We start from the raw sequence: 25440 nt of genomic DNA, 5'->3' as shown, positions 1-25440 counted from the left end.
TCTCTCGCTCTAGCCTCAAATGTCTCACTTCCCCACCTTCCTCCCACTCTCTGTTCAACGGTTCATAGTTCTTAATTCATCGCTTTGTCTCATACCTTCATTATCCACCTTCCTTCTTTTCTCTCTCACATTACTCGGTCATTGTTGTAATGTGCAGTGCAGGAGAAACCCATTCCCTGGGCCTCACAGCTCTGCAACAGTGCTGTGAGGCCCAGCCGAGGGAGAAAGAAAAATGTCCACTATCCTTGACCTCACAGTATTAGATCATGGCTGCGACGCCCGGGGGAATGTGATTCCCTTCCCTGGGCTTAAAGCACTAAATCACGAATGGTAGCATCCTCTCCTGGGCATGCAGTGCTGGACCAGAGCTGCGAGGCCCAGAGATTAGGGTTCTCCTCTCCTGGGGCTTGCAGTGCTAGACCATAGTTGTGAGGTGCAGCGGAGTGGAACCCCCACTCCTCTAGGCCCTGCAGTGCTAGTCTATGGCTGTGAGGCCCAGTGTAAAAGGCCTCCTCCCCAGGGTTTTGATGATCTGGATCATGGTGGCTAGGCTCATGAGAAGAGACCCCCTCCACTGTGACCTCACAGTTGTAGGCCATGGATGTGAGGCCCAGAGAAGAAATCTGTCTTGTCATGGGTCTTGCAGTGCTAGACCACAGTCGCAAGTACCATGGGGTAGAAGAGCCAGTGGTTGTAAGGCCCAGAGGGGTGGGGCCCCACTGAGGGCCCCACAGGACTGAACCATGGCCCTGTGCATGGGCCCACATCAAGGGTACAATCATCTATAGTGTAGCAGGTGCAGTGACAACACGTCCCAGATTATGGCTGTATTTGACAGCGTGCTTTTACTCTGCAACAGGGCCCATGGCCCTATTGCTATGGTACCTACCCTCTTCAATGTGCCTCTTAGCCATGTTTGAGTGCGGTGAGCCTCAGAGAGGCCCTCAATCCAATGGGTCTTGCAGCCATTGTTGAGTGCTTTGCGACCGAGGGAGGTGCTAGGCCACAGCTGCAAGACTCATGGTACGGAGTCCCTCTTCGGAGTCTAGCGAGCAGTAGTACAGCAGGTGCAGTGGCACCAGGGCTATGGGATATTAAGGACCCGCTGCATTCAATTTATAGCTGTGTTTTAATGAACACCATGTGGAGAGGAGCAATTTACTAAGCTTTCATCAGGGCCCATGGCACTAGAGCTACACCACTGGGCCCTCTACCAGGGGCCTCACAGGCATGATCCAGAGTTACAAGGACTACAAGAGGCCAGTCCTCTCCTTGACCTCACAGCACTGCTGTGAGGTTGAAGAGGAGAGTCTCTCTGAGGGCCACATCTATCAATAATGTAGCAGGTGCAGGGGGACCATGGTGATGTGAGGTAATGGGCCAGTGCATCCAAATTATACCTGTATGTTTTGTCCAGCCAGTGGATCAGGGGTTATTTACTGTATTTGCACAAGGGCCCATGGCGCCATCGCCGCACCACCATCCCCCCATCTGTGCGTGGTCCTGCGCTATGAGTCCTAGTGGAAGGGGATCCTGGACCTCGCAGCTCTGGACCATGACTGTGGGGCCCCGGGGATGGCCCTCCCTTCTTTGGGTTTCACAGGTGTGGTCAAGGGCTGTGAGGCTCAAGGGAAGAAGGGCCATATCCAGGCCTTTCAACAATGATCAGGGTGTGAGTCCCAGGGAGAGCTCACTCTCCCTTGGAGCTCGCAGCCGTGATCAAGCACTATGAGGTCCAGGAAGGGTGGGGGACTGCTAGGTTTGTCTTCGATTATTTCTGAAGTTCAAAGAATAACGTTTTTCAGTTACTTTTCTACTTGCAAACTGGCATCAATGTTTCCAGTTCCCAGGCCAGCTGTGCACAAAATCACTCCAACAGTTTGTTGCACAGGGACTTTTCTGATTGCACATGGCCATTTCTGTTAAACATAGACCTGATTTGCTTGTGTGAAGAAGAAACTAATCATTTCTGTCATGCTAAAGGGAATCCACATAATTCTACTAGAAATGACTGATTGAAACTGTGCAACATATAACTTATTGTACGAAGCATGTGACCGTGACTGTGTTCATCGCATATATTTAACTGCAAAATATTCAGTCTTCCAATTTCCCGCTTTCTTGATATACCTAGCATACATAGCCTTCCGTTTTACCCTTGCTTTCTCACTTATAGGCAGCCAGCATGGTGATAAAAACAGATATTCTGCTATGCTATAATTATTTGCACAGTACACTTATGCTAATCTTGTTGGTGCTACAGCAGGTAACATAAGTAGCCTAAAAAGAGAGAAATAGAAGTCATTGGTTAAATAGCCAGGTTTTTTATGGCTTTCCTGAATTTGACTAAAATAGGCTTTGAGCGAGTGGCAGCTGGGCGAGAGTTTCACAATTAGACAGCTCAATAGAGAAATATCTGTCCTGTTTGGGAACATTCTAGTTAGTGGCGCAGTTAGTAAGAACTGATTGGTATAATATGAGGTTTCATTTGGTAGTTAAAGTAACAAGTAGGAGGTTAGAGGGGTAGGTCAGTGGTGTTATAAGGTTTTATGTATTGTCATAAGGACTTGAATGTAACTTTAGGTTGAATGGGTAGGCAATGCAGAAATTGTGATATATAGTCATGCTTAGAGGGCGAATAGGAGGCAGGCAGCAGCATTTTGCACACGCTGGATTTGATATCTGTGTTTTTCATGGATGGCAAATAAATTGTTTTAGTGTAATCCAACGTAGATTAAATCAAGACATTGACTACTGCTATGTGCCAGTTGCCGTTGATGCAAGGCAAACCTGTATTCAAGATCTTCAATTAGCTAAATAACATATTGGAAATGGGATGGAAGAGGGTGCATAAATTCAGGCAAGCAGGCTGTGAGCTAGAAAATATATGCTTTGGGTGTTAGCAGCATCTCAGATTTGCTGAAATTTATTTTCAGGAAGTTTTAATGCACCCACTTGGGTGTTAAAGTAAGGCCTTTGGTCAAATCTTTCCATCTTGTTTAAAGTGACTATTTACACTCATATTAGACACACTAAATATGATTTGAGTGTCCTCCATACACAGGTAGAAACTTACCCCTAAACGTTTTAGGAGAGTTGTTGAAAAAGCAGGGACACAAAATTGACCTCTGCATGACAGCACAGATCAATTGCCTAGGTGGAGAATAAAGAGGTGGTAACTTAGTGGTCTGCTGATGGTCAGATCGAAATGATGTAGTCCATTTGATTACTTGGCTGCCCAGCCCTGTCCCCACTTCATCTAGGCCTTTTTCAGGATTGAATGATCTATGCTATTGAAGGCTAATAACAGGTCTAAATGTACCATTTCCCTGACATCCACATTGTCCACCAGGTGCCAAAGATAATCCAAAACTTATATATTTACCAGTTTGTCAAACTGCAAGGGCTGTTAAAAAAAAATGAACGAAATGGCCAAGGATTCATAGTAGGGAAATTAGACAAAATTTGCTGAGGTCTTGTGGGTCAAGGGTATTTTTTAAATCAGGCCCATTTTACAATGGAAGTTTTCTATGTGATGAGCAAAAGACCCTTGCCTATAGAAGAGTTATACAAGTCGGCATTTGGGTTTTGAGAAAAGGGGAAAGAAGTTTCAGGAATTTAGCTGGGTTTAAGCCAGTCAGATGATGCTTTGCAACAGTGGCATTAGGATCAGCCCCATCCATTGGTGAGAAGGAGCTTAAGGCTCTCGGGGGCAAGATGGTGGCCGGTTCCCTTGCCGTGTGAACTGGTCTCAGCGTTTCTCTCTCCCCGGATGACCTGCTGACTTCCTTGCCCTTTAGCGTGGGGGTTGAAAATATATAACCATTATAACAAATTCCTTTACTCTGACCTGTGTTTGGGAGATGCTTCGGTGGCCTTGCTTTTATCGACGTTGTTTGTTATATTTGATCCTTGGTCCACGGCGTTCCCTGGGTAGCGGTTTTTGCCCAGCTCAGCGGCTCCATCAACGGCGCTCTGACAGCGCTGCAATGCCGCTGAAAGGGCAGACAAAAAACCCGTCTCCGGCTACCACGAAAACCGGCTCCTCAGCGCCTCAACCTCCAGCTGCTCAGTCTGCAATTCCATCTGCCGAGAATATTAAAAGGGGCCAGCCGGACACTGTATCTGGTAAAACAGTGAAAAGCATCAAATCTGTCCCAGTCCCAGCTATGTTCCAATCTCGTGCAAGCAGCATAAATAAAACAAGATGAAGTCCACAGAGCCCAGCTGTTTTGAAATCTCGCAATTCCCTTACTGCTCCTCCTAATGCTTCCACGGCGCCAATTGGTAAGGCAGACAATGCTTCTCTGCTATCTTTTGTTACAGCTTTGCCTAGAGATATCGTTGGGGGCACGGTTGGAGATACAATTGGGCAACTTGAGGTCGGGGTGCTTGGTGTTAATGCTGCTGGGACTGTGACTAGCGTGGAACCTTTACTGGATTTGACTACCCAACCCAGTGGGCTGCTGGGAGTTGTAATCCCTTCAGACTCTGTGCTTAACACACAATCAGCAGCTGCCCACTCTTTGATTCTTTCTACAGCCTCTCAAAACGATCATCCTCAGACAGTGGTATTGCAAGCTCCCCTACCATCTGCCTCAATCAATACTGATAGCGATACAGATGGAGATAATTTTTTGTCCCTATCAGAACATACAGGCTCCTCGGTGGACGACAATGGGTTAGATAAGAACTGGACTGATGACGAAGATAGTGATCTGGGTGACTGGTGAACTAATAATGTCCTGAACTCTGCTAGCACTTTGAAGGGTCTCTCCACAGTTTGAAAAGTACCCCAAGATTCTGGCTCAAACACCGGCTCCCTAGCTTGGGATTATTCATTTTCTGCACAGTCTGGAGCACTAGGTAATCCCCAAGATCCTACCGCCAATGGAGTTGATTCCTGCTCAGTCCCACCCTCGGGTGAAATTACACTGGCAATTATATACCAGACAATAATGGCACATCGCGAGGAGACTCAACAGGAAAGTGCCCGTGCACAGAGGGCATGCCGTAGGGTTCAAAATTCGCTTCTCAGAGTGGTCAAAACCTGTGCAGATATTGCATCTAGGGTAGCCGAAGCAGAAAACCGGATCTCTACTCTTGAAGACGACATTGTCACCCAGAAGACCACTATAGACTCACTCCAATCCCAGAGGGAAGACGTCCAGTGGAAACTAGTGGACATTGAAAACAGGGCCCGGAGAGATAACTTAAGAATTCTGGGGGTTCCTGAAGGCATTGAAGGATCGGATACCCGACAGTTTGTGGCTGAATTATTTTCTGAGGCCTTTCCAGAGGTTAAGGAATGGAATTGGCAATTAGAAATTCAACTTGCCCACCGGTTTCCTTTCAAACCTAAACAACGACCTGGTCAAACGGATAATAGACTCCGCGCTATTTTAATCTGTTTGCATAACTTTTTAGCTCGAGAAAGGAATTACGATCTAGCAAGGCCTGATAGGCAAAGAGCAGGGAAGGGCTGTCAATTGTTTTTTAGACCCGATTTTTGCCCAGCTACGGTTGCACGGAGGTGGCAGCTCCGTCAGCTAATTGCCCCTTTCCAGTCTAAAGGGGCACAGGTATTTTTGCTTTTCCCTGCAAAACTTAAAGTTATCCACCAAGGCCAGACAACATTTTTTGAGTCTGAAATTCTGGCCAAGGCCTTTTTGGATTCAAGCTAGAAAAGTTAAATCTATATGGATCTAAGTCTTTAACTTTTCCTTTCTTTAAGAATTGTTAGTGGGGACAATGCTCTATCGAGGGGATGATACTTCTTAGGATATACTGTGCCTCTGTTTTGTTTCTGATATCTCCTTGGGCATGTCCTCCAGTAGCTTTAAGTTGGAAGCTACTCCGGGAGGGGGAGGGTCCAGGCTCATACCAGCTCCTTCATCATCCGGACTTCGGTCCTAGTGCCTAGGTTGGGGGTGGTGGCAAGAGGGGATTGTTGTTGGGTGGGTGTCAGGGGTGCGTGGGTGGGTGGGGGGGTTGTCCTTTGGGGGCGCATTAAAAAAAAGCTTGAAAAAAATGTATTTTTATCATGGTATCGTTTTGATTACAGTCATTATTCTGATTCTTGTGCACAAAAGACTTAATGGCGTTGGGTAAAATTTGTATAGCATCATGGAATGTTTGCGGTCTGAATAATGGGAAGAAGAGATCCTTATTTTCAAGTGTTATTCAGGCTTTACATTTAGAGGTATTGTGTCTGCAGGAAACCCATGTCCCCTGGAATAATCGAGATTATTTAAAAATCCCCGGATTTGACCTAATAGGGTGTTCCCGACAGGCATCAATGATAAGAGGGGTGGCAATATTGGTAAGGCGGGGATAGGATCCTGTTTGAGAACTAGCCAAGATAATGGGGGGTGATGGGTTATTTCTGAGTTTTTGATTAATGGTAGACCCCTGACTATTTGTACGGAATATAGCTCGAATGTGGATGACCCTGCAGTCTTGCATTACCTAAATGTAGAATTGGCTCTGTGGCTCCATCGCATCTGTCTTTGTGGGGATTTCAATATTAATCTGTCAGCCGATTTTAATTTAACAGGGGGCCAAAAATATGAGGGCAAGAAACCCAGAGTATTTAGGGCTCTGCAAGCGCTGGTTCAGGAACATTTTATGACTGATCTTTGGTTTCATCATTATAAGAATCTAGGTGGCTATAGTTACTTTTCAGCTCCTCACAATAAAGTGGTACGCTTGGAATTTTTTTTTTGTCCGATCCGCTTGCAGATTCCACATCAATTTCAATTTCACCCCGTATTATTTCAGATCATAATCCGTTGATTATTGGTTGTACTCGAAATTGCATTGCCTAGGTTCCTAGATCATGGACCTTCGAGAGGAAGCTTCTATCAGAACAACTATACTTAGATCACATGAGGCCCTGGGTATCAGAATTTTTGAACATCAATAGAGGGTCTGCCCCTAGTAACATCGTTTGGGATACACTCAAGGCATCGATTTGTGGCGAAACAAAGAGCTTCTCATTCTCTCGTCAGAGGCAAATCCAAGAACAAATGAATGGGCGGATTGACGAATTACGTTTAGCAGAGGTCCGGCTCACAGGTGCGATCAAGGAGGGCCGTGATATAACCTATAGTCAAGCTCAGGTTGCACGTATCAAGGCTTCCCTGCTAGAATTTTTTGGCCAGGATCTAGCAGCTAAATACTTACAGTACTGCTCAATGATGTTCGAGTTTGGCGAAAAATCGGGCAGGGTTTTAGCCAAACGACTCCAGCAGCGCGCCCTGGCTAACCGCATTGTTAAGATTCAGGACTCTCAGGGCCATATTCACGACACTCCAGAAGGAGTCTTGAATGTCTTTTCCGAGTTCTACTGTTCTCTATATAAGGAGGAAGCTAAGGACTTTAATATAGATTATGAGTTCGGGGCCTTTGTTCAAGGGCTCAACACTTCAAAAGTAACAGTTCATCAGAATATTGTCTTGGCCGCACCTATAGAATGGGAGGAGGTTGAACTGGCACTGAACTCATTGACTAAGGGCAAGGCGGCCGGCCCGGACTCTATTCCTTTGGAGTTCTATAGCATATTTCGGTCAGAGATTCGGGAGGACTTTCTAACAATTCTTAGAGATGCGCAACTTGGCCATATACCAGACTCTTGGTGTCATACAACCATCACTCTTTTTAAAAAGAAAGACAAGCCGGAGCTGGACCCTGCCTCATTCCGCCCGATATCACTGATCAACACTGATAGCAAGATTTGTGCATACATTTTGTCTACTAGATTAGCGTCAGTGATATCCTCATTAGTCTCTATTTTACCAACATGGCTTTATTCCCGTTAGGGACACGGTGGACCACGTCCACCGTGTTGTAGCACTTTTGGACTGGGCTCAAGCTACAGGATCCCCCCTCGGTGCAATCCTGTTAGACACCGAAAAGGCGTTTGACAGGGTTGCCTGGGGGTTCCTGTGGAAAGTTCTGCATTGGAAGGGGTTCTGCCCAAGCTTCATTTACGCCTTGCAGTTACTCTATATCACACCTCAAGCAACTTTATCAATATCAGGTTTGGTCTCAAGATCTTTTAAAATTAGCAGGGGCACTAGGCAGGGATGCCCCAACTCCCCCCTGCTATTCGCTCTTTATATAGACCCCTTCTTATGTAAACTTGAGCTTTCTCCGAAAATATCTCTGGTTAGGATTAATTCATTTGAATTTAAAGCTCTGTCATACGCTGATGATATCATTGTGCTAACCAGCGATGTGTCAGCTTCATTTCCAGCAATCAAGAACCTAGCGGAACAGTACGGTCCGTGCTTTGGCTATAAACGTAATGCCCAGAAAACTCAGGTGGTCCAATACACTACTTTGGGTCCCTCTGAAGCACCAGTGGTTCAAAGTGCGATGCACCTTGGGATAAGAATTACAGCAGCAGTAGATAAGTTGCCAGATATGAACATTCTACCTATTATAGACACAGTTAACTCCACTTTGCGTAGATTAGATAATTTGAACCTGTCGCTGTTTGGAAGAAGGAATGTCCTAGAGATGTTGACTTACCGAAATTTCTTTATATATTCAGGACCATTCCGTTAGAGTTCGCTCAATCAAGCCTCGCTTGTGCAGAGGGATGCTGCAGTAGGTTTTTATGGGGCTACCACCAGCCCCGAAGGGCGGCAAAATGGATGCAACTGTCACTAGACAGGGCAGGGTGGTCGGTCCCTAACCTGCTGCTCTACAACTGGTCAGCTCTACTTCAACATTTTGCTGTGCCACTCTTCGGGGACAGAGCAGTACTTCCATCATTTTGTAGTCCCTCTATTTTTGAGATTGGTTTAGCAGAGGATGCCAAGGGGATACTATTGTCGGTTCTCGAACCTAGCTACTACAAGAAAACTAAATTTAAAGTTATCGTGTCAATGTATTCAGTCTAGAGGAAGCTACGGCGGAAATGGCTCATTCCAAATATTAATTTTTACACTCCCCTTGCTGCAGCTAGACTGCTACCCTCCATTTTTCAAGAACAAATTACAATCAGGTGGAGGCTGCATGGCATTACTGTTTTAGGGGATTTAGCTCATGAGGGAAGCATGGCCTCTTTTCTCTTTTTAAAAGATAAGTTTGCCTTGGACACGCATGAATTTTTAAAATATCTACAGGTTCGAAGCTATTTAGATAAACTTTTGCATAAAATCCCCACCTTATTTGTTAAGAATACACTTATGGATCTGATCCTGAAGAGGTCACGAATTGCGTTACTTTACCAAAATTTACTCTCAGCTCTCCCTGATGATCTATCTCTTCATAATACTAAATGGGAGGTATTAGAGTTATCTAGTACGGTGTTAATTTCAGGGAGCTTATGCTCCCAAAGTTATATGGCCTTATATGTTTTTTACTATACCCCAGCCAAAATATCCAAATGGGGTGGGGGGGGTATAGCTGCCCGAGATGTGGTTTAGTAGCCGCCAATGATGTCCATATGTTTTTCACTTGTCCTAAACTCGATCCGTTCCTTCAAGATGTTCAAACATTTATCAACCTAAACCCTAAAATTCCTGTTGTTCTATTTCTTGAATCAGTAATATTAGGCTGCGAGACTGATGCTTCATGTGTTAGAACAAGTCATGCCTCAACCTTAATATGTATTGCTCTGTCTTTAATACGATTATGTATAACATCCGAATGGATTAGCCCTGATGCCCCCACTTTTGTGAATTGGAGAGCATGGATTTTAGCTCTCCATAATTTGGAATGAGCTGTGTTTTCGAGGTGGGGCAAGAGGAGGCGGGAGAGGGGGGTACAAATATGGGCCCCATTAATGTTTTATTGCATTTGCTCTATTGGGGTATACAGGATTTGCCCAACCTATCTTTTTTCCTTTGTTGTTATATATAAAATGTTTTATTCATATTGATGTCCATGATATACTCACATGCTTTGTGTTATTGCTTTGCCTTCAAGCTGAATAAAAAAAAAAAAAAAGAGAGAAGGAGCTTGGATGTTGCATGTTTTGATAGGAAGATTATCAGGTGGCAGATTTTTTTCTACCTGGATGTTGCCCATATTAGCTCAATCTTGTTGGGAATTTGAGCAAAATTATCACATTGTTTTTCGGATCGTTGTAAGGTAGCTGAGGAACTTGAAGGAGGATGTATTTTTGATACAATTTGGAATCATTCTTTAACGAGATCGAAGCGTTGGAGATACAATCAGAGAAGTAGCTTTTATAAACTTCCCTGATTTAAATGTTATAGGTGGCAGCAATGTTCTTATCTTTGCTTCTTTTATTTATATCATCATCTCTGCACCATATATACTTTGGACACTTTCAATTTAAGATATTTCATTTGTTGGTGAATAAGGTATTTTTATTTTATAAAAACAAAGGTGGGGTGGTTTTGCATAAGTGTGGTATTGGTGCCTCCTGAGTATGCATGATTACTTATTCACTCTTTATGCAGTGCACCAGGTGAGGAAATACACACCCTGAACCCTGTTCCTGGACCGTCTATACGATCCAATAATCAACTGTAACACTTGTCCTATGCACACGATGATATCGTTGTTATTAGTGTCTGTTTACACATCTCCTGTCTTTATGTCATTCATGCATTAATGATAACACTGTGAGATCATTTGTTTCCCAATGATTTTCCAAAAGTAAGTAGTTTGGGTGTTCTGTTGTTATTTTATTCCATACGAAAATGCCCAGGCAACACGTATTTCGTCGTGGGAAGTCTCCCAATCGACTTCTTCAGGGCTACAAGAAAGAAAAGAAAAGAATAGAAGAAAATGCATATGGGATCCAATGATCCAATATTGTTTTTTCAAAAGAATCACATTTTGTGATAGTGAACAGCCAGTGACTGTTTAGTTGAGAACATGTCACATAACATTGTGACCAGTTTCAAAGAGCGATATCCAAGTGAGCCTAAGTGTTGTTCCCTGACCATAGCTCCAAGCGGTGGGAAGTCTTGACACATTTCAATAGTGCTCCATATTACATTAGTGTATTTTGCATTTTGATGAATATTGCCACAACCTTGATTGATGCAAACTTTGTTTTTGATTTATAAATTAACACAATCATGTTATCATACTGATATTGTATTGTGAACCCTTTTTAGCCATGGCTCAGGGCACTTGCTTGCTATTGAACTCTTTTTAGCATATATATCATTTCATTCTGGTGGTTTCACATTTAACACTATAATTTTGGGCTGGAAAAATCCAGAACGCTATTACTGTCAGAGAAAATTCTAAACAATACTTTATTTGCTCAGTGCTCTGCTGCACTATTCCTAGGTCGGATCTGTGGTTTGTAATCTTTCAGATAAAGAGGTAAATGTATCAGGATACAGATTTGTTGCACTAGATCATATTTCTTGATTTTAGAGTGACGAGTGCTGTCTTTAATAGAATTCATGCTACTTTCAACTGTTTTCTGTGGTTTCATATCCATTTTGCTCCAAACTCTTCTGTGCCACAAACCATATTTTGCACTGGGTATCTGGGATTGTTTTATTTTTTTTTATTGAGAAAACATGAATACATATACAGTAACATAGAATAACATGAATTCATACAGAGTAGTAATAAAAAAAGGGAATTATTCAATATTAAAGGGAAAGAGAATTATAGGGAGGAGGTTATAGAGGGTAAAAGATGAGCAACAAAAGAAAGGAGATATTATATATAGTATATTTAGAAGTTCATATATCTCAATATATGAAGGGGGAGGTGATAGAGGGTTACTAAAGGGGTAAACACAAATGTAAGAAATATAAATATATATACACGTAGATAAAGAAAAAGTAGGAAAATAAGAAATAGAGAAAAGAGGAAAACAAAGATATAGGGTTAAAGGGAAAATGAGGAGAATGGAAAGAATTCAGGGATCGCAGAGAAAAGGAGCCCACACTTGCTGGAAAATTTCCTCTTGATCCTGCAATCTATATATAGATAGATAGAAATTCTTTATTGGATAGTTAATTAAAACCCACACAATATTCCAAAACATAAGATACATTGTAGCTACATGATACGCTTGTAAATATGGCAGTTTCATTGACATAAAAAAATAAAGGTTAGTATAAACAGCTAAAGCACCACCGTTTTTGTTCAATACATTAAAATCTAATTCATTATTGCTATTTACAATGTTTTGACTGGTAAAAAACAGGGAGAGTCCACTAACGACATTATGTCCAGTATCACTGTGTCATTAATTTCTTATAACAGATTAAAAATTTTATCAATTCGTAGATTAGTTGTGGGTCCTTTGAGTCCAAACTTTTTAATATGCGGAGCTGCAGGTATGGATGCCTCTTTCATTAAATTGTCTCCTCAACAGATGATGGCGGTAGAAACCTAAGGATGGGCAAATACATATTAGATGTATAAAGTCCTGTATTGGTGACCCACATAGGCTGCATGCTTTTGAGCCATGGAACTTCCAGCTAGGAAGGTTGGCGTTGGATGGCAACTTCCCCATATGCAGTTCTAGGAACTTGGTTTTTAGATGAAGGGAAAAGGCAAGGCCCAGGTAAGCCGCTGGCTCTGGCTTAGTGTAAGAATGTAATACCATCCATGCATGCGCTCGTCGGCTTAGCGTTACTTTGTCATCTTGAAGCAAGCGCGTTTTTGTCGCCTTTTTCATGATTAGCTGGAATGATGCCAAGGGTAAATTTCGATGCCGGAGGTCAGCCGCCCTGGTTATTTGTAGTAAGGCATCTAAATACTTTGCGTAGTGAGACTTAGAGTCATTTTGCAGGGCGTCCCAGAGCACTTTATTAATTTCAAGCCCATGATTGAGCCAAATTTTATACTAGATTTTGATTGCCTCGTACCTGTATAGTTGCTGATGCTGCAGGCCGAACTCTAAACGTACCTGGGATGATGATGGTGGACAACACTGCCATATACGATGGTTGGGAGCAATTTTGCTTTGATGACTGCCATTAGTGGGATTTAGTGGGGTAAACAGTGGGCCTTTTAAAGTTTTTGATACACTATAAAATGCAAAAAGTAGAGCATTACCCTTTTTTGTATGGCCTTATACTGCATTGAAAAGGAGAACCTTTGATCCAGATATATCCCGAGATATTTGTAGCTGTTAACCACTTCTAACCTTGCGTTGTTAACCCCTTCCATGCTGCCGGCAACGCTACCTCGCTGGTGCTGCCATCGGCCAATGGCCAACGCGGCCCCGACCGTTATGCGGAAGTGCCGCACTTCCGCAAAATCGAGGGCGCAGTAGAGGGGTTAATAGTGAATGTTATTTGTTTACGCAATCTTTGAGTTATGATCATGACCTTTGTTTTTGTTGTATTTATTTCCATCAGATTTGTTTTAGCGAAGTCAGCTAACTCATGGATCTTTGCATGCCAATTCTCATGTGGCTTAAGAGGACAACATTATCTGCGTAGGACAAGTGTGTCAATGGCAGTGAGCCCAGACACGGTGGATGTGAGTTGACCCCATCTAGCCTTGGTGTTAAGTCGGCCAAGAATAGGTTGAACAGATGTGGGGTCAGGACACATACTTGCTTTAATCCCTCGTTGGTGTAGATCATCCTGGTGAGCCTCTGGCCATTGACGACTATGACCTGCATCCAGGTGTAAGAATAGAGATCCATCAGGACTGAATATGGTAGACCCTGCTGCTTCAATTTGGCCCACAGTGTACGTCTACTGACAAGGTAAAACGCCACCTTAAAGTCCACGAAGGATAGATGAAGTTCTTGTCACTGTCGTAGGCTTTTATCAGCGATTAGCCCTGTTGCTAGCGCGTTTGTGATTGTGCCTGTGCCCCGTCGAAAGACTGACTGATTGAGGGGGATTTTTTTGTTCTCATCGGAGCAACTTATCAGGTCTGCTAAGATCAAGGATGCATAGTATTTGGTCTCAGCATCTATTTACGCAATCAGATGGTAATTAGCAGGATCTGGGCGCTCTCCTCCTTTGTATATTGGATTAATTATTGCACCTCTCCGGGATGCGACTGGATGCGCCTATCAGCTGGAACAGGCAGTACATCTTGCTTGTCCAATAATTGAGATCTGTTTGTAAATTGCTTGTAGTACGCTGTTCAGGCCCGGTACGCCTTCAAGCGGACTTTTTGTTGTAACTTGTAAAATTTCTACGTCAGAGTAAGGAGTGTATGGCTGTGGTGTGGCCTCATTCTGCTGTATGCCATTTCCTGTTGTTTTGGTAGTTATAGAGAACTTGTCCTACCCGAGTACTGTGCTTTTTTTGAGGACGCTAAAGCTTTTTGCTTTCCCTTTATAGTTATTCCTGTGGAGTTTAGCCCACCTGCGTTTCTTACCGAAAATGTGGTGATTAGGTGTTGTACCCAAGCAAGCTCTGTGACACAGGTCACGTTTATGAATTTTGAGGTTCTGTTCAAGGAATTCACCTGGTCCCAGAAAGCTCTAGCATCTGATTTCTTTGCGTTGTACAGTAACTTTGTCCAAAAGTTATGTTGAGTTTTTTTTGTCGAACCAGATTTGTTTTTGTATTTTTTCTTTGATTGACGTATTTGCTCCCATGTTGTTGAGGATGGGCTTTGATGATGTGCAATCCTCAGAGCCTTTCTCAGTTGTTTCCTTATGGTGCGTGCAGTTTGACTAAGATGACTATTGTGATTTGCCCGCTTTTTATTTGACTGTTTAGTGGATGGCCCTGCTAGTGGTAAACTTGCCAGGAATGTGGTGCATGTTTCAATTGTCAAGTTTTTTTGTGACTCAAGGGTCAGCATTAGGTCTTTTGCCTTTGAAGCTATGTGCTGAAGTGTATCGTGTGTCCATCGCAGGTGTTTCAGATTTATTGTCAATGTTGACCCCTCCACTACTGGGGCTTTTATGTTTCTTTGAAATGTCATTTTAAGTTCGATATACTAGGCAGAGTGGTCACTGTCAGTGGAGCATTTGATCTGAAATCTTTCTATTTGCCCTAAGAGCGGCAGAGTTACTATTGTATAATCCAGAACTGAGCTCGAACGAGGGCCATTATACGTGCATGCAGCCATTCTATCCTGTTTTATTCTCCCATTTAATGTACGCATCCCTAGATGTACGAGATTCATTATGAGTTGCCGTCCTGCATTGTGCATACTTTTTGGATTGGGATAAGATTACGTTTGTACTGCCCAGATTGCGTTTGCTGCAGTGATATTGTCTTCTTCTTCTTGGCTATACAATAGATTTGAATTGAAGTCTCCCGTTAAAATAATTTCCCAGTTTGGTTGTTCAAAGCAAAATTCTGCGATGGTGGCAATGAGTTTTATAAATAGAACTTTTTTGATCTTTTGTTTCGGATATGCGTAGATGTTTATTAGGGTCGGGGTACTGACCCCTGATTGTGAGCCCAGCTCAATTTTTATTATTTGCATTGCTGATGTGGTTGTTAACAGCTGAACTGAGGATATATTTAGTGCTGTTGCGATATAGACGGCTAAGTCGCCTTTAGGTCTTCCGTATTGTGGTGTTGGTATTGCATTCACATGGTGAAGGATCCTATCTAGGACCTCTACTGGAGCTGTCAACCATGTTTCTGGGAGTACAATGATTTCGTAATCATCCCAGTTCTCAGAAGCCCCTTTTTCCTGTAGGATTCCCTCTGCTCCTGCTGTATTCCATGACAACATTTTAATTGGGCGTGCTCTGATGCGCGTGGGGTAACGGCATGTCATTCTTCTTTCTGACCAAATATATGGAGACTTTTATATGCTGTTTTTTGCAGACTTTGTTGTTGTATATTTGTCCTATCTGCACCTTTTGCACCTCGCAGGACCGAGGGGACTATGCTTGCCGTTGGGTTATTGTTTGGGGGTGTACTAAATGATAGGAAAGGTGGCAGATAACGTTTTACTGAGGGAGTAGAGAGCAATATTCCCCAATTTTCTAATTTTGTGGACTCTTTTAAGATGTCTTACACTATTTCTTCCGTCTTCTAAGTTACTAAGGTTTTTTCCTTTCCTCTACCTTTTTCTGGGTTGATGAATTCTATTGTCAGTAAATCTGTGGTTGCCAGATCTTTTAATGTTGGAATAACTGCCATGAGGCGCATGATGTTCCCCCTGTTTAAATAGTCTTGTGGTCCTTGTGAGGAGTAGTGTGGTGTGAAAAGGATCCTGTTGTTTAAGTTTGATTTAAGCTCCTTCTTTTGCAGGTGGGTTGTTGATACCTGCCGTGGGCATTGGTTTCTTATCAGTTCTTCTGATTCATTCACGTTATCGCTTTGAGTTTTTATATTAATCAGTAACTGGTCTCTCTTGGCATTTCCTGATTGTTGACCTGTCCTTGAGATAACTTTCCTATCTGCTCTGTTCTCCCTGTTGTGGACTTGTACGGTGGAGCCTGGGTTCCTGTAGGGGAGGCCATTTTCTTGTGAGCATGGGGTTGTTCTCTGCTGGAGGCTTGCTGGTCCATTTGGGTTTTTGTTTTGTTTGTCATATCCCCTAGGCATCCCTGTCTACTCACACCCGATTTGGGTTCTTCTTTGTTTTTTCTGGTTGAATGAATGCCGCTGGTCTCGAAACTCAGGTTGTTGAGGCTGGGCTATTTGGCTCTGGCGATGCCCTTTGCGATGTGTGTTATGAGTCAATTATCCCTGACTGATCCGAACAGCCTACATCATCTTCCTCCTTGAGTTCTTGATGCTGCCTTGCGGTTGTTAACGACCACTGTTTACCGTCATTGAAATTAAAGATTGGGTAGTTATCCAATACCTGTATTCTTGATGTTTTGCTCTTGTGCAGAGGATTTCTTGCTTTCCTGGCATGTTTTTTTTGTCTTTTAGTTAGAGCAGGAGGAGGGTTGTTTGTTTGATTCGTCTGATTGAATGGTTGCTGAATCGCTTGAGTTCATGAGGTATGGCTATTTGTAGCAAGATGCTATGCGATGAATCATCATTTGATTACCCAGCTTTTGACTTATTTCCTGTTGTCAAAAGGGTTATCTGTTGGGTATTAGGTGAAACAATGTTTCCCCGCTTGGTGGCTCTTTGCCATTTACTTTATTTATTTCAGGTAGATGATTTGCCTGTTTACATTCTCGAAGAATACTTGTTAATATTGTTGATAAGTCCCTTAGTTTGTCCAGAATGGGACAGCAAGCTCAGTTTAGAGCTTCCACCTGCGTGCCTTTTGCATTTTTGTTGGTAACTGTTAATAGGCCCATCATGGAGTCAAGTTTAGTATTTATACTGGAGATGTATTCAGCAATTACGTTCATTAGATTCATTTGGATAAAGAGTTTGTCTGATTGCATATTGAGGGTGTTGATTGAGGTTTGCAGTGCTTTAACTAGTGAAGTGTGTAGATTTGAAAGAGCTTCCAGGTTGTTTTCTGATTCCTGTTTCAGCTCCGTTAGGTATTCAGTGATGATGTTGTATACCGGGTGGTTCCACTTTGTGGCGTAACAGAGTGAGTGGCCAGAGCTGATTTTGTCAGCTACGTTGTCCGTACGGGTCCTCTGTTCGGTGTTGAATATATTTTTGTCATGTGCTTTGATGATTGGTTCGCAAGTATCATTTCCTAACTGTTCAGATGAACTAGATATGCCAATTATTGTTTAATGATCGTCTGTTGATACAGGCATCACATTTTTCCATTGATGACCCACTGTTAGGCTCTTATCTGACAGTCCCTTTTTTTGTGCTAAGGTAGCATGTGTTGACTTTGTGTGCTGGGCCTTTAAATCTTCCTTTAATGTTGTTGCTTGATGGCTAGATTTATTATTATTTGATTGTTTGGTGTTATTGTGTATTTTATTTATCGTACTAACTATTGCCTGTGCTGGTGAACTTGGTGTTTCTTCTGTTGCTATTTGTTCTCCTTGTTGTGGCGTTGATGTGTTGCTGGTTTGTTTTAGGGGTTTAGATGTTGTACTTATTACCTGCAGTATCACCTTGTTGTTGAATATTGATTGGGACTCCATCCAGGAGTCATTGAATTCATCTGTGTTGTAGATGTCTTCATTACTATTGTTTTGCTGTTGTCTTGATATAAAACGTTAATGGGAAGTAGATGTCTTCATTTTTATTGTTTTGATGCAAGGTCTTGGTATAATACGTTCATGGAAAGCCGTTTGAATCATTGCTACCATCCATCCTTCCTGCGAGGGAGGACTAGACGATTTCCAAAGTCTTAGAATGCAGATTTTAGCTGTAGAAAGTGCGGTGTGCAGAAGACAAAATAGTGGGTGCGCAATGGTAGGGAAACTTCTAAAATCATGTTATAAAACGATGGAAGGAGTGCTAATGGAAGGTATTAAACCCTGGAGGGTGTCCCCTACATATGTCCGAAAACACTGCATAGAGGTTGCCCGAAGAAGCTGGAACAAGATCACAGCCGACCAGCTCGCCGCCTCCCTGAGCCAGCACCCTCCGGCCAGCTCAGCGAACCCCAGCCAGGCCGCCGACAACCTCACGAAGTGGATCAGCAACTGCGCGGACGAACTCGCCCCACTGAGGACCCCGCCCAGCAGACCCGGCAGCAAGAGAGCCCCATGGTTCACCGACGAACTCAAGAGCTCCAAGAAGAACTGCCGAGCCCTCGAGAAAGCCTGGAGAAGGGAACCCACGCCGGACAACAGGACCACCCTCAAGCTCGCCACCCGGAAACACCACCAACTGATCCGCATCACCAAGAAAACGGCTTTCAAAAACCGACTGGACAACAACGCACACAACTGCAAGGAACTCTTCAACATCGTGAAAGAGCTCGCCAACCCCAACGCTGGAAACAACGACATCACCCCCTCGCAAGACCTCTGCAACTCCCTCGCCTCCTACTTCCACAACAAGATCGCGGACATACACTACAGCTTCAGCACTCAACCGACGCACGCCACGACCACAGCATCGCCACCCACCACCACCCTCCGCGCCTTGACCCCGGTCAAACACCGAAGACACCGTCCACACGATGAACTCCGTCCACTCCGGATCTCCGACCGACCCCTGCCCTCACCACGTCTTCAACAAAGCCGACGCGGTCATCGCTCCCCACCTGCGGGACATCATCAACACCTCATTCGACACCGCCACCTTCCCCGAGAGCTGAAAGCACGCCGAACTCAGCGCTCTACTGAAGAAACCTACAGCAGACCCCACCGAACTCAAGAATTACCGCCCCATCTCTCTACTCCCGTTCCCAGCCAAAGTCATCGAGAAGACCGTCAACAAACAGCTGGCCGCCTTCCTCGAGACGAATGGATCCCTCGACCCATCGCAGTCTGGATTCCGTGCCAACCACAGCACCGAGACCGCCCTCATCGCCGCCACTGACGACATCCGAGCCCTGATGGACAACGGGGAAACAGCGGCCCTCATCCTCCTAGACCTCTCCGCGGCTTTCGACACGGTCTGCCACCGCACCCTAGTGCAGCGCCTCAGCAACGTCGGAATCCAGGAGAAGGCGCTGGAATGGATCGTCTCCTTTCTCGTCGGAAGAACACAAAGAGTCCGCCTACCACCGTACAAGTCAGAGGCCACCAAAGTCATCTGCGGCGTCCCTCAAGGATCCTCACTGAGCCCGACTCTCTTCAACGTCTACATGAGCCCCCTCGCGGCCATCGCACGCCAACACAACCTCAACATAATCTCCTACGCCGACGACACCCAGCTGATCCTCTCCCTGACCAACGACCCCGCCGCCGCCAGAGCCAACCTGCACGAAGGGATGAGAGAGGTAGCCGAGTGGATGACGACGAGCCGCCTGAAGCTGAACACAGATAAGACGGAGGTCCTCATCCTGGGCTCCTCGCCCTCCGCCTGGGACGACTCCTGGTGGCCCCCCACCCTGGGCACCGCACCCAAACCGACGGACCACGCACGCAACCTGGGTTTCATCTTGGACTCCTCCCTCTCCATGACCAGGCAAGTCAACGCCGTCTCCTCGTCGTGTTTCAACATCCTGCGCATGCTTCGGAAGATCTTCTGGTGGATCCCCACAGAGACCAGGAAGACCGTCACCCAGGCCCTCGTCACCAGCCGACTGGACTACGGCAACGCACTCTACGCCGGAACCACCGCCAAGAACCAGAAGAGACTCCAGCGCATCCAGAACGCCACAGCCAGACTCATCCTCGACATCCCACGACACAGCCACATCTCCGGACACCTAAGAGACCTGCACTGGCTCCCGGTCAACAAGAGAATCACCTTCCGCCTCCTTACGCACGCACACAAAGCTCTCCACAACCAAGGCCCGAGCTACCTCAACAACCGCATCAACTTCTACACCCCCAAACGCCACCTCCGATCCGCCAGCCACGCCCTCGCCGCCGTCCCACGCATCCGCAGAGCCACAACAGGAGGAAGGTCCTTCTCCTACCTGGCCGCCAAGACCTGGAACTCCCTCCCGGCCGACCTGCGCCTGACCCAAGACCACCTCTCCTTCAGGAAGAAGCTCAAGACCTGGCTGTTCGAGCAGTAGCGCCCCCCCCCTCCCCCAAGCGCCTCGAGACCCTACGGGTAGGTAGTGCGCTCTATAAATGTCTTTGATTGATTGATTGGTTCACAGAGTATATGAGGAAGGTCAAAATTGACTCCAAGACACCTCCAACAATTAGAGTGTGACAGTAATCCTGCTCTTTGCAATTTCAGAGGTGTCCAGTGCCAATCGTGCAAAGTTTTGAAAAGGCAGAATTTCAAACGAGCTTCTCTGGTACCTTCTAACATATCCAACCAGTCATCTTCTTCAATAGTGATGTGCAGACACTCTTGCCACTTTTCTTGGAGAGTTTTAAGAAGTGGTTGTGAATATATACGATTAATTATTACACCATATAGACCTCACAACACCCCATTATGTCGACCCCAAGTAAGAAGATAGTCTAAAATTGGTGAAAGATTCAATATCCAGGGAGGAGAGCCTAGACATCTTTTCAGACAGTGCTGTAAGTGCAAGTGACGTTTGGTCTGGTGTGGTGGGAGACCAAACTCTTCACTAAGTCAATCAAAGGATTTTAGCTCTCCATTTGAGATGACTTGATCAAGTGTTTGGATGCCTCTTGATTTCCAACTTGACCATTGGAGCGCTTGACCGTTTATTCGGATACTCTCATTGCCCCAAAGTGGAACTTTATAGTGCAAGTGGTGGGCGACTCAAAGAAGATGATGTGCTCGTAGCCTTGTTTGATAAGTAGCTTGCATCACTGGTTGTGGTGTGGGGAGGGGGGAGAACGTGGAATTCGGGTTCCATAAAGAAAATCAAGGCAATCACTTTGGTTAAGTAGGGATTGTTCTGTTGTGACCCATTGTGGAGGATCAGTCACACCCTGAAATAAATAAACTAATTGTGATAGGTGTAAGGCTAAATAATAATGTTCTAAAGGTGGTAATCCCAGACCACCATAAGAGCGGGGTGCCAATAATTTAGTAGCAGCTAAACGAGGGCATGAGGATCCCCAGACAAAAGATCTGATTCAGGCGTCTACCCTACGAAGTGTAGATAAGGGAACTAGAATTGGAAGCATACCAAGGGGCAGATTTACAAGGTCTGGCGCATCTCTGCAAATCAGCAGGGATGCGCCAGAACACTTGTGACCCGCAAAACCACCAGCCTTTACAATGTGGCACGCCGTGGCGCATGGATGGGCAGATGCGTGTTGCATCCCCCAGTGGAAATGCGGCACATTGCTGGAGTCGCATCGCAAGCGCGACGTGGCTCCAGCAAGACTCGGGGGTGCCCTATGCCTAACATGCTGCGTCAATCCTTATGCATGCTTCAAGCAGGCGCAGGGTTTTGACGCAGCATGGCCGTAAAAGTGACTCAGTGAAATCTTGTAGATTTCATTGCGTCACTTTTACGAGGCGGACCTGCGAGGGAACGACCACCCTGCGCTGGAATGCCCACATGAAACCTGACGCAGGTTTCATGTGGCGCAGGGGTTTTCAACTTGACACATCTCCCTAGATGTGTCACGTTTTAAATACGGCACAACATGGCGCATGATATACGCCTCCACTGCGTCACAGAAGGGATGCAATGGCGGCGTAAATGTGTCGCAAGGGGCTTGTAAATCTGCCCCAAGTATATACCTGAAGCAAAGTAAGGTGACCATCCTAAGGGCCTGTACCCTACCCCACATGGAAAAAAACAAGAGAGACCACTTTGCAAAATCAGTTTCCATTTGTGTTATATAGGGTGAAAGATGTCTGAGATCATACTTGTCAAACATTTATTGACTAAAACGCCCAAATATTTTAATTGGGATGATTTCCAGCAAAAGGGATACCCATCAATTGACGTTTTTGTGGTACCAGAGGAAATCGGAAGCGCCTCACTTTTATCCCCATTCACTTTGTAACCAGAGTGGGTCGCAAAACCATCAATGATCTTAAGTCAAGCTGGTAAAGAATGAGAAAGATCTTTTAACGTGAGGAGAATATCATCGGCATACAAGCATATCTTAGAGGTACCACCTGCTATAGATATACCTTGAATGTGTGGTGCATGCTGAATGAGTGAGGCAAGAGGCTCTATCGCTAGTAAAAATAAAAGGGGGGAAAGAGGGCAACCTTGGCGGGTATCCTATTGGATTGGAAAAGGATCGGAAAGAAACCCACCACATTGACTTGGGCTGTCGGAGTATCATTTAAGAGACAAACTTTAGACATAAACTGATCACCTAGGCCAAAACGTTTCATAACTGCAAAAAGATATTTCCAGTAAATACGATTGAATTCTTTTTCTACATCCAGTGAGAGGGCTTTTTTAAACCATAAGGTGTGAGCTAGAGTTCGGAGGTGATTCCTGGAGGAGCGACCTAGGATAAAACCAACCTGTGAGTGATGTATTAGAGAGGGAATTACTTTACAAGACATGCAGCTAAGATACTTGCTAGAATTTTGACAGCCTTATTTATTAGTGAAATGGGCCGATAACTATTACAATCAAGCGGGTCTTTACCGGGTTTGAGGATAACTGCTATCAATGCTTTATTAGAAATAGGGCCAAGTGAATGTGCTTGAACCGCTTCATGGAAGGCAGAAAATAAAGTATTAACCATTTCTGTCCAGGTCCATTTGTAAGACTCTCCATGGAAGCCGTCTTCACCTACAGATTTGTGATATGGCAGTTTGGTGATGGCTGTAGCAAGTTCTTCTTTGCTAATATCACCATTAATAAGGGCTCAACCTTCATCCGTGAGTCAAGGGAGGTTGTTAGCAGCTAAATATAAAACTATTTGGTCCTCAGTTACTGAAGTTTCAGGAGTATAGAGTTTTTTATAAAAGGATGCCAAAGTGTGTACAAGATCTTGTGGTCTCATAAGAATCTCTCCTTTTTCTGTACGTAATGCAGGAATGGCCATAGCTGCCTCACTTTGTTTCAATTGTGGTGCTAGTAAACAACCTACTTTTTCATCTTGTTCATAATGTCTGCCATTCAGGCGTTGAAGAGCGTATTGAGCTTTGGAAGTGTATAAGTTATAAAGTGCCAATTTAGCAAGTCCAAGCTTACGACAGTTGGGTATTGTGGGATGAGATGTGTATAGATGTGTGAGAAAAGTAATTTGAGTCTCCAATTCAGTAGGACGTAGGGATGCAGATTTATTGGCCTCAGCAGTATCTTTCATCAATTGACAACGAATAGTTGCTTTGGCGGCTACCCAAACAGTTCTGCAGGAAGTAACGGGTGATTTATTGACAGCTAAATAATCAGAAATATGTGAACAAAGTAGAATTTTACCTTTGAGAGGACGGTATCTTTGGCTATTCATATGCCATGGTTTATGGCCTGGGGAAGTTAAACCTATTTCTTCAGTAATTAGGATATGGGCATGGTCTGATATTTCAGCTTCTAAGATATGGGATTCAGTGGTGTTTGCAACTACTGGATGCGAAATAAGAAAATAGTCTATCCTAGATTGTGTACCATGAGTAGAGGAGAGAAAGGGGTACTCCTGATCAGAAGGGTGACAAAGACGCCAATGGTCCACTAGTCCGTGATCTGATATTATGTCTCCCCTCAAGTCTCTGTCTCCCTCCTTACATCTATCCAGGGGACCTGCTCTGTCAGTTATGTTATCCCGATCAAGGTTTCAATTTCTACCAGCAAGCGGTTCAGATTGAGAAAGAAAGTGAGTTTGGCTCCTGACGGAGCATAAACAAAGCCCACACAGAGGATCTTGTCTCCTATTTTGAGGTTTGCAAAAATATACCTACCGCCTGGATCAGTCCAGGTTTTGAAAATGGTACCAGGTAAAGATTTGTGAATTAGAATAGCTACACAACAATTCAGTGAATGATTGTTGTTAGGAGGAAGTTGTGTCGTCAGCCCACAGTCAATGACTTTTCCCACCCAGTTTCATCGTAGCTTAGAGGATTCTAGAGCATCCAAATGAGTTTCTTGCAAAAGAGCAATATCAGTTTTATTCGCTTGCAGATAAGAGTACTTTCTTGTGCTTCATAAAGTGCATAAGACCATGAACATTCCACAAGATAGTGCGTAGTGGATGGGAAGCAGAGAAAATGTTCGCAGCCATGTGTATGTTGGTAGATGGGGTGTTACATTAGGTGTATAGGAGTGAATAAAAAGAGAAGAATCAGTATAGGGGATTAAAGGGGTGAAAGAAGTAAAGTAAAAGGTTCCAGGCAAGAGCAGAGAATGAGTATGATTTATTTGTTAATGTACAGGGGAATAAACAAAAATAGGAGAAATAACATTGTAAAAGGATTGGAAGGAAAGAAAAGGAAGAAAAAGAGAAAGAATGGTAGGTATACGACACAGGGAAAAAATGCAGTATAAGGGGAAAAGAACTGTTCTCTGGGGGTCCTAGCTTTTGGGCTGTGCGCGCCGCGGGAGCCCCCCACAGCGAGAAGCGTGGCAAGAGTGCATAGCTATGACAAATTGTAAACAGTTTTAATGAGCTTGAGAAGTATGGAAATGAGTAAGTATACAGATATTGTATTATAAAATATATAATAAGAAGGAAAAAGGGGGTAATGGAAGAAATAAGTATTAAATACAACTATTATGAGATATAATGAGAATTAACCGCATCGCTGCTAGAGCGATTCCCCTGCTGTGCTGGACAGCAATAAAAACAGGTGTGGTCATAACGAGCTCAGCTCGTCATGAGCACAGGAGCACTGTACTGCATGACGAGCTGAGCTCGTCATGAGCATGGAAGGGGTTAAATAGTATAATATTTAAGTACTGACACAATTAAATCTTATCATAATTAATTAAACTGAATACAGAGTATCACATTAATCTATTAGACAAACACTTTTTGAGTAGTTTTAATTAAATAGAAAAAGGAGAAAGGAAGGATGGAGAGGATATAAGGAATAGCAAAAGAAAAGAAGAACATTGCATATAAGCTTCCAAGTATTATGCTCTGAAGGAATCTCAAGAGGAAAAAAAAAATCTGAAGAACTTGAAACTTGCGATATAGCCTACATAAAGGACAGTGAATCAGCATTTATATAACATTAACAAAAATGTAAA

This window comes from Lissotriton helveticus, chromosome 5_1, assembly GCF_964261635.1.
Source record: "Lissotriton helveticus chromosome 5_1, aLisHel1.1, whole genome shotgun sequence".
NCBI classification, from domain to species: Eukaryota; Metazoa; Chordata; class Amphibia; order Caudata; family Salamandridae; genus Lissotriton; species Lissotriton helveticus.
This window is presented reverse-complemented; position numbering follows the sequence as displayed.